Source organism: Sapajus apella, unplaced genomic scaffold (assembly GCF_009761245.1).
Source record: "Sapajus apella isolate SASKATOON/1434 unplaced genomic scaffold, GSC_monkey_1.0 scaffold2, whole genome shotgun sequence".
Taxonomy (NCBI): domain Eukaryota; kingdom Metazoa; phylum Chordata; class Mammalia; order Primates; family Cebidae; genus Sapajus; species Sapajus apella.
The window spans coordinates 26,695,679-26,705,448 of NW_022436942.1; the positions used below are offsets into that span (position 1 = coordinate 26,695,679).

At 41.6% G+C, this 9,770-nt stretch overlaps 1 protein-coding gene and 1 pseudogene across 4 annotated transcripts in view; both read right to left on the reverse strand.

Moving 5' to 3' along the window:
* The window catches only part of PRPF40B (pre-mRNA processing factor 40 homolog B), a 75,845-nt gene that overhangs the window by 24,247 nt on the left and 41,828 nt on the right, over positions 1 to 9,770 (reverse strand). The window lies entirely within an intron of this gene.
* On the reverse strand, positions 3,205 to 4,385 carry LOC116562233 (annotated as a pseudogene).

Consider the following 9,770-nt stretch of genomic DNA (forward strand, 5'->3'; position numbering starts at 1 on the left):
ACCCGAGGTCAGGAGTTCGAGACCAGCCTGGCCAATATGGTGAAACCCGCATCTCTACTAAAAATACAAAAATTAGCCAGGTGTGGTGGCAGGGATCTGTAGTCCCAGTTGCTTGGAGGGGGGGGCGCTGAGGCAGAAGAATCGCTTGAACCCGGGAAACAGAGGTTACAGTGAGCCAAGATCGGGCTATTGAACTCCAGCCTGGGCTACACAGTGAGACTCCACCTCAAACAAACAAACAAACAAACAAAAACAAATAATTGTACCAGATTTATTAAGACAAACAGCAGAGCCCTGCCCCCATTGTCTTCCCCTCTCTGGAGGCGTTTCGACCCCCTTTAGCTGTTTCTTCTGGCATTTACCTTCACTTCTCCAGCTCTCCTCCAGCTGCGGCCTTCCCCAGCGCGAGGGGTCCAAGGGGATTTGCCCATGCAAAGCCCACTTGCCCAGGAATAGACTATATTGTGAATACCTGGGACGCTGGAATTCCCTGCCCAGCTTCTTCCTTAGGTCTGTCCTCCCCAGAGAGGCATTGCATTTTTTCCTGCACAAATTTTTAGTTTTCCTGGAATTAATAATCTTATTTTTTAAACTCATTTATTTTCTTCTAACAAAATCTACCTCAAATTCTACCCTCAGTTGCATAAATCTCCTCTCAGAATATCTAGATATAGCAGAGAATTCTCTCCATTTAATCTTCTTGAAGACATCACTGCTAGAGACTGCTGACCTTCTCCCTTCACCAGTCTGGCTGTTCATCCCCGAACCTTGCTGCACATCTGACAACCTGGCATCTCTTTTCTCATTCTCATGGGCATGTTCTTTGCCTCACTGGTTTTTTTTGTTTGTTTTTTGTTTTGTTTTTTTAGACAGTCTTGCTCTTGTTGCCCAGGCTGGAGTGCAGTGGAGCGAACTTGGCTCACTGAACCTCCACCTCCCAGGTTCAAGCCATCCTCCTGCCTCAGCCTCCCAAGTAGCTGGGACTACAGGCATGCACTACCACGCCCAGCTAATTTTTGTATTTTTGTTTTTGTATTATTTTATTTTGAGATGAAGTTTCAATCTTATCACCCAGGTTGGAGTGCAATGGCCTGTTCTCTGCTCACTGCAACTTCCGCCTCTCAGGTTCAAGTGATTCTCCTGCCTCAACCTCCCGAGTAGCTGAGATTACAGGTGGCTGCCACCATGCCTGGCTGATTTTTTTGTATTTTTAGTAGAAACAGGGTTTCACCATGTTGGCAAGTCTGGTCTCGAACTCTTGACCTCAGGTGATCTATCAGCCTTAGCCTCCCAAAGTGCTGGGGTTACAGGCGTAAGCCACCATGCCCAGCAATTTTTGTATTTTCAGTAGAGATGGGGTTTCACCATGCTGGCCAGGCTAGTCTTGAACTCCTGAGCTCAGGTGATCCACCCGCCTTGACAAGGCAAAGTGTTGGGATTACAGGCATGAGCCACTTTGCCTGACTGCCTCACTGTTTTGTTGGATTTTTATTTGCCATATTGTATGTTCTTCTTTTCTTTCTTTCTTGCTTGCTTGCTTTCTTGCTTTCTCTTTCTTTTTTTGACATGGTCACTTATTTTTATAACAATGCCTATACCATGTTATCACCATGGAGTGTAAATTCAGGTTACACAAGAGAATTTCACAAGTGTAATGGCATTCTGTAGTATATAAAAGCTTTTGTATAACATCTGTGCAAACCAGCTTGCTTATAAATCATTAATCAATTCCATTATAGGTAATATGTTTAGTTTAATGTTTACAATTCTTGTCGAGAAAATAAACAACGCACCCATTTTAAAAGTGTTCTTCAGTTACCTTTGCATGAGTGCTTGAAATACGTGTTTCTGTTTCAAGATGACGTTTAAAAATTATTCTAAGATGCCGGGTGTGGTGGCTCACGCCTGTAATCCCAACACTTTGGGAGGCCGAGGCAGGTGGATCATAAAGTCATGAGTTCGAAACCAGCCTGGCTAAGATGGTGAAACCCAGTCTCTACTAAAAATTACAAAAAAACTAGCCAGGCACAGTGGCAGGTGCCTGTAATCCCAGCTACTTGGGAAGCTGAGCAGGAGAATCACTTGAACCAGGGAGGCAGAGGTTGCAGAGAGCTGAGATGGTGCCACTGCACTCCAGCCTGGGCAACAGAGTGAGTGAGACTCCGTCTCAATATATATACATATATATATTCTAATATAACAGCAGCAAATATAGATGTCTACAATTACAAAAGAACTAAGCCAGAATACATAAGTTATTCTCATTTTTACAGTTGTGATTCTTTAATAAATACTATTGCTATGTGACTCTATTGTAAGCTTTGTATATTTGATTTCTTTTTTTTTTTTTTTTAAGACGGGGTTTCACCATGTTGGTCAGGTTGGTCTTGAACTCCTGATCTCAGGTGATCCGCCCGCCTTGGCCTCCAAAGTGCTTGGATTATAGGCGTGAGCCACCGCGCCTGGCCTGTATATTTGATTTAAACACATACACATATATACTTTCAGTGTGGGAGGCTTTACAAGTTATATTCAATGCACTTTTTTGACAGACTTCTAAAAGAGCCAGCCAGTCCACAAGACAGGCAGAAAAACGTTAAATTAACTGGGGCAAATAGGATTCATATAACATCCAAAACATGCAAGATTCTGCAGCAAACTGGGAGTAATTCAGAGTTGGCTTGCTATCTTCTTTAGAATTAATTTTATCTTAACAGTTTAAGAAGGTGGACATTTCAACACCATCAAGTCCATTTAGGTGACATGTTTCTTTCGTGTTGACTCCCCTGAGTGACCTAGTTGGTAAACTAGCCGCTAGTAATTCAGTCACCAGGAAAATCAAGGCTGCAAGAAAGGAGGCCAGTATTCACAATTCTGTGTTATTATCTGAACCCACTAAAATAGTTTATTTTCAGCATTAATATGTAGCTTCAATAATGATATGTTGGCTGGGTGCAGTAGGTCATGCCTGTAATCCCAGCCACTTTGGGAGGCTGAGGTGGGAGAATCACTTGAGGTCAGGAGTTTGAGACCAACCTGGCCAATATGATAAAACCCGATCTCTACTAAAAAAATACAAAAATTAGCTGGGTGTGGTGGTGAGTACCTGTAATCCCAGCTACTCAGGAGGCTGAGGCAGGAGAATGGCTTGAACTTGGGAGGTGGAAGTTGCAGTGAGATTGTGCCCCTGCACATCTCAAAAAAAAAAAAAAAAAAAAAAGACTAAAGCAAGCTCCTCTAAGACCAAGATAGCATCTCTTCTAAGGTGTAGGTTTTGCCCAGAATTCCCGATACATGGAATAGTAGCCCATACCAACAGTCGTTGCTACTTCAACAGACCCTTGGGCTGCCACAAACCTGTGGTCAGATGATGGGACATTTTAGTATTTCCCCTGCTCTTCAAGGTATAAAATCCATATGCAACAATTGCTGCCAGGCCTACTATCCAGTGGGGATGAATGGTGCCTCTTTAGCTTTTCGAATAAGTTTGGATTCCTGATTTTCATCATAAGAAGAAAGGGAAACATCTGTGTCTGTTGACACAGTGATTGCTTGAAGAATCTCCCTAGAGCAACAAAACCCCCTCACACACCAGCCAGCTTCTGATTCCCACCCGTGCCTGTGTTTTTCTTGATTTATAATACACGCACTTTTTGGAGGAAACCATCTTCCAGAAGCTTCCTGAGAAAGGGAGCAGTAAATTATTTTGGAACTTTGCATGTTTGCCATTGTCATTTTTCAACTGTGACCCTTGGATTGGTTGTTCGTCTGGGTACTGAATTCCTTTAGAATTATAAAGGCATTGCTATACGGTCTTCTAGCTTCTGACACTGCTGTAGAGAATGAGAAGTCTGAAGCCTTTTAATTCTTTGTCCTTTCTGGGTGCCTTTCCCCCTCTCTGAACTTCTTATTTCCAGTGTTCTGAAATTGCAGTGATATGTCTTGGTGAGAGGCTATTTTCTTCCATTGTGCTAGACACTCAGTGCCCCTCACTTTTGGGGAATAATCTTGAATCATCCTATAGGTGATTTCTTCCTATTTTCTTTATTCTTTCTTCTTTGGGACTCCTATTACTTGGATGATGGACCTGTTGAACTGGTCCTTCTAATTTCTTATTTTTCTCTCTAGCTTTGAATCTTTTTTACTTTATTTTCTGGGAGGTTTCCTCAACTTTATCTCCCTACTCTTCTTCTGAGTTTTTCCATATCTTTTTTTCCTTACTTATCAAAAACTCATTTATTTACTAGAATTTAAATTTCTTATGCAGTTTCAAATCAAGGCTAAAAAAAATTTTTTAATCTTACAAATTCTTTATTGAAGAGGGTTTAATCTAAATTACCTTTCATTGTATTTTAATTTGACATTAAAATATAACATTTTGAGCATGAACAATTGATAGTAAACAAATACATATTTAGAAGTTGAAATCAACTTTAAATTTTTTTTTCTTTTTTTTTTTTGAGATGGAGTTTCACTCTTGTTACCCATGCTGGAGTGCAATGGCGCAATCTCGGCTCGGCGCAATCTCGGCTCACCGCAACCTCCGCGTCCTGGGTTCAGGCAATTCTCCTGCCTCAGCCTCCTGAGTAGCTGGGATTACAGGCATGTGCCACCATGCCCAGCTGATTTTTTGTATTTTTAGTAGAGACGGGGTTTCACCATGTTGACCAGGATGGTCTCGATCTCTTGACCTCGTGATCCACCCGCCTCGGCCTCCCAAAGTGCTGGGATTACAGGCGTGAGCCACCGCGCCCGGCCTTTTTTTTCATTTTTATTTATTTATTTGAGACGGGGTTTCACCATATTGGTCAGGCTGGTCTCAAACTCCTGACCTCGTGATCCACCCGCCTCAGCCTCCCAAAGTGCTGGGATTACAGGCGTGAGCCACCGGTTTTTCCATATTTTAAAGATTTTAATCACTTTCACTTTATTTTTATTCTCTGAATTGTCCTTTTTAAAAAACATAACATATATTATTTCAGGGTTATCTTATCTCAGAAGCTATTACTGATAGTTCTGTCATTTTTGTTTTCTCTGCATAATCTCTGCTCCAAATTTCTTTTCTGTTGTTTTGGTCTCTGTCTTCTACATTAGATTCTTTTCTTGGAAGTCTTAGAATCCTTGGTTGTCTTTTCTGATGACACTAGGGGGAAAAAAAAGAAGAATCCTTGGTTGTCTGCTCACACTTAAGGATGGGTCACCTAAAAGCTGACTGGAAGCATTTGTTCTCTGTCTATTCAGGTGGTAGATGGACAGGCTTGTCAGACAAGAGCTTCTTTGCACGGTGATCTGGCTGGGAACTTCTGATGTCAACATTCCTAGGTTTTCCTTCTCAGGGTGGTCAGACGAAGGAGACTCTGGTATGGCACAACCAATTCTGTTTGCCATATGGTTCTGCCGCTGCCTTAGGATCTGTCCTTCTCTCGTGTAAGTGAGTAACCTCTAATCCATCGGTTTCCACTTCTGAAATATTTTGCTCTTGCCTCTTCTCCTGTTTCCCTATCCTCATGGATTTATGCCTTTAAAAATTCCTTTGCTGGCCGGGCACGGTGGCTCAAGCCTGTAATCCCAGCACTTTGGGAGGCTGAGGCAGGCAGATCACAAGGTCAAGAGATCGAGGCCATCCTGGCCAACATGGTGAAACCCCATCTCTACTAAAAATACAAAAAAAATTAGCTGGGCGTGGTGGCATGTGCCTGTAGTCCCAGCTACCCAGGAGGCTGAGGCAGGAGAATTGCTTTAACTTAGGAAGCGGAGGTTGCGGTGAGTGGAGATCATGCCACTGCATTCCAGCCTGGCGCCTGGCTGTTGACAGAGAAACACTGTCTCAAAAAAAAAAAAAAAAAATTCCTTTGCTATATGGGTTTTCCATGTACAAATTTGGATGCTTATGTTCAAACTACTATTTTTTTTACCCAGAATGTATATTTTAACTGGTTTTGAAAGAGTAGTTTAAGAATATACATATGGGCCGGGCGCAGTGGCTCATGCCTGTAATCCTAGCACTTTGGGAGGCTTAGGTGGGTGGATCACCTGAGGTCAGGAGTTCAAGACCAGCCTGGCCATCATGGAGAAACCCCATGTTTAAAAAAAAAAAAAAGAATATACATATGATGGGCTTCTACCAAACTTAAAGAAAAAAAAAGAAAAAAAATATATATACAATGAATATCACATTTCTGGGTTCATGAAAACAGGCCTGTTGACATTATATGACTTTATAATAGATATCATGAAGTTCAACTTATAATGTAAATGTATACTAATAAAATATTGCTTTTTTTTTTTTTTTTTTGAGGGAGGGTCTCATTCTGACACCCAGGATAGAGTGCACTGGTGTGGCCTAGGTTCACTGCAGCCCCTGCCTCCCAGGCTCAGGTGATCCTCCCACCTCGGCCTCCTGAGTAACTGGGTCTACAGGCATGTATTACCACCCTGGCTAACTTTTGTATTTTTTGTAAAGATGGGGTTTCACCATTTTGCCCAGGCTGGTCTCAAACTTCTGGGTTCAAGCCATCTGCCTGCCGTGGCCTCCCAAAGTGCTGGGATTACAGGTGTGAGCTACCACCTCCAGCCAAAATAATTAATGCTTTTGTTTTGGTTAGTGAAAGACTGCATAAAGCTTTGTTTGAGAAGCTGATTTTTTGTTGGTTTGTTTTAAAGTTTGTAAACATTTCTCCCAGGATACTGATTACCAAACCCTGGCCTTTGAACTGTGGTGGAGGTGTTGTAGCCAGGTACCACGCTGCTCCTGTAAGAGGGGCTAAGAGGGAGTTTGTCTACAAGAGGGAGCTTCCCAGTCCCAGGGGAGAAGGGTATGCAAATAAAGGAGACTCCTCAATGAGAAAGCAGGAAGAGTTATTTCCTAACACCCTCCAGTACCTCCCGAACTTCTAGCCCTTTTCCCTGGCTACCCACAATCCCCCCACAGTCTAGAGTATTACAAAACATTGTATTTTTTAAAAATCAACTTTATTGAGGTATAATTTACATATAATAAAATTCATCAATTTTAAGTGTACAATACAATGAATTTTCACAAATGTATCCAGTCATGTGACCATCACTGTCATCATTTCTTTTACTCAAATACCATTGTGCCCTTTTGCAGTCAGTCTCCTCTCTGCTGACCTGGCTTCTGGGATCTACTGATCTGGTTTCTGCAACTATCGTTTTGCCTTCCTAGAATTTCATATGAGTGTAATTACATAGTTCCTAGGAGTTTGTGTCTGGCTTCTTTCATTAGTATAATGCTTTTGAAATTTTTCCTGTCATTGCATGTGTCAGTAGTTCATTCCTTTGAAATGTGAAATGGTATATTTCATCGCATGGACATACTACAATTTGTTTATCCATTTGCCAGAACACTTGGTATTGTCACACTTTTTAATCCTGAGTCATTCTTATCAGAGTTGGGATCTCATGGTTTTAACTTGCATTTCCCTAATGCAATGACTAATGAGTTCAGAATCTTTTTATGTGCTTATTCGCCATTTGTATATCTTCTTTTCTTTTTTGAGATGGAATCTCGCTCTATTGCCCAGGCTGGAATGCAGTGGTGTGATCACGGCTCACTGGAGCCTTAACCTCCCTGGACTCAGTGATCCTCCTGCCTCAGCCTCCCAAGTAGCTGGTTTGACAGGCAAGAGCCACCATACCCAGCTAATGTTTGTATTTTTAGTAGAGACAGGGTTTCACCATGTTAGCCAGGATTGTCTCAATCTCTTGACCTTGTGATCCACCCACCTTGACCTCCCAAAGTGTTGCGATTATAGGCATGAGCCACTGCGCCCAGCCGAGAGGTGTTCTTTACTATTCAATTTTTTGAAAGAGTTGTTATAGAATTATATCTTGTTTTCCTTAAATGTTTGGTAGAACTCGCCAATTAAACTATCTGGGGCTGGAGTTTTCTTTAAGGGAAAGGTTTTCTATTACAAATCCAATTTCTTTAGTAGATTTATGGATATTCAGAGCTTTTTTTTCTTTAGTGAGCATTGATAGGTTGTGTATGTTAAAGAATTTGCCCATTTCATCTAATTTACCAACTTTATTGGCATAAAGGTTTTCATGATGCTCTGTCACTATTCCCACTGTAGAGTCTGTAATGATGTCCTGGGAAATATGGCTAGAGTTTTATCAATTGTATTAATCTTTTCAAAACATCAGATTTTAGTTGAATTGATTTTCTTTTATTTTTGTTTGTTTTCTATTCTATTGGGCTCTATTCTTATCCTTATTGTTTCCTTTCTTCTGCTTATTTTGGGTTTTTCTGTTCTTCCTTTTCTAGTTTTTTCCTCTAAGCATTGATTTGGCAGCATCCTCAAAATTTTGATGTTTTTATTTTTACTCAGTTCAAAGTATTTCATAACTTTCCCTGCAATTTCCTTTTTGACTTATGGTTATATGGAGTATATTGCTTAATTTGAAAAATATTTGGGAATTTTCCAAAGATCTCTCAATTATTGATTTATAGTTTAATACCATAGTGGTCAGAGAACATGTTTTGTATGATTTTAACCTTCTTAGATTAATTGATACTTGTTTTATGGCCCAAATTATGGTCTATATGATCACTGTTCCATATGTATAGGGAATAATATGTGTCCTGTTGTTGGGTGAAGTGTTTCATGACTGTCAATGAAGTCAAGTTGGTTGATAGTATTTTTCAAAACCTCTATACGTTAATTATTTTTTGTTACTTCTGTCAACTCCTGCAGGAGAAATGTTGGAATCTCCAACTATAATTTTGGATTTATCTATTCCTCCTTTCAGTCTGGAAGCTTTTTGCTTCACGTATTTTGAAGCAATGTTATTAGGTATATACACAGTTAAAATTATATCCCCTTTATTAATTGATACCGTTATTATTATGGGATGTCCCTCCCTCTTGTGTATGTGTGTGTGTGCACATGCATGTGTGTGTGTGTAAGAGAGAGAGAGACAGAGAGAGAGAGAGAAAGAGAGAGAGAGAGAGACAGGGTCTCTATCACCTAGGCTGAGGTGTAGTGGCATGAACATGGCTCACTATAGACTTGACCTCCTGGGCTCAAGTGATCCTCCTGCCTCAACCTCTCAAGTAGCTGGGATCCCAAGCATGCTCCACCATGCCAGGCTATTATTTAAAAAAAAAAAAAAATTGGCCGGGTGCGGTGGCTCAAGCCTGTAATCCCAGCACTTTGGGAGGCCGAGGCGGGTGGATCACGAGGTCAAGAGATCGAGACCAACCTGGTCAACATGGTGAAACCCCGTCTCTACTAAAAACTACAAAAAATTAGCTGGGCATGGTGGCACATGCCTGTAATCCCAGGTACTCAGGAGGCTGAGGCAGGAGAATTGCCTGAACCCAGGAGGCAGAGGTTGCAGTGAGCCGAGATGGCGCCATTGCACTCCAGCCTGGGTAACATGAGTGAAACTCCATCTAAAATGGTGGTGGGAAAAAAGGTTTTTTTTTTTTTTTTTTAGTCAGTCTCACTCTGTCGCCCAGGCTGGAGTACAGTGGTGTGATCTTGGCTCACTGCAACCTCTTCCTCCCAGGTTCAAGCGATTCTCATGCCTCAGCCTCCCGAGTAGCTGGGGTTACAGGTGCCCACCACCATGCCCAGCTAATTTTTGTATTTTTAGTAGAGACGGGGTTTCACCACATTGGCCGGGCTGGTCTCAAACTCCTGACCTTGTGATCTGCCTGCCTGGGCCTCCCAAAGTGCTGGGATTACAGGTGTGAGCTATCGCACCCAGCCTATTTTTAATTTTTTTTTTGTAGAGATAGGGTC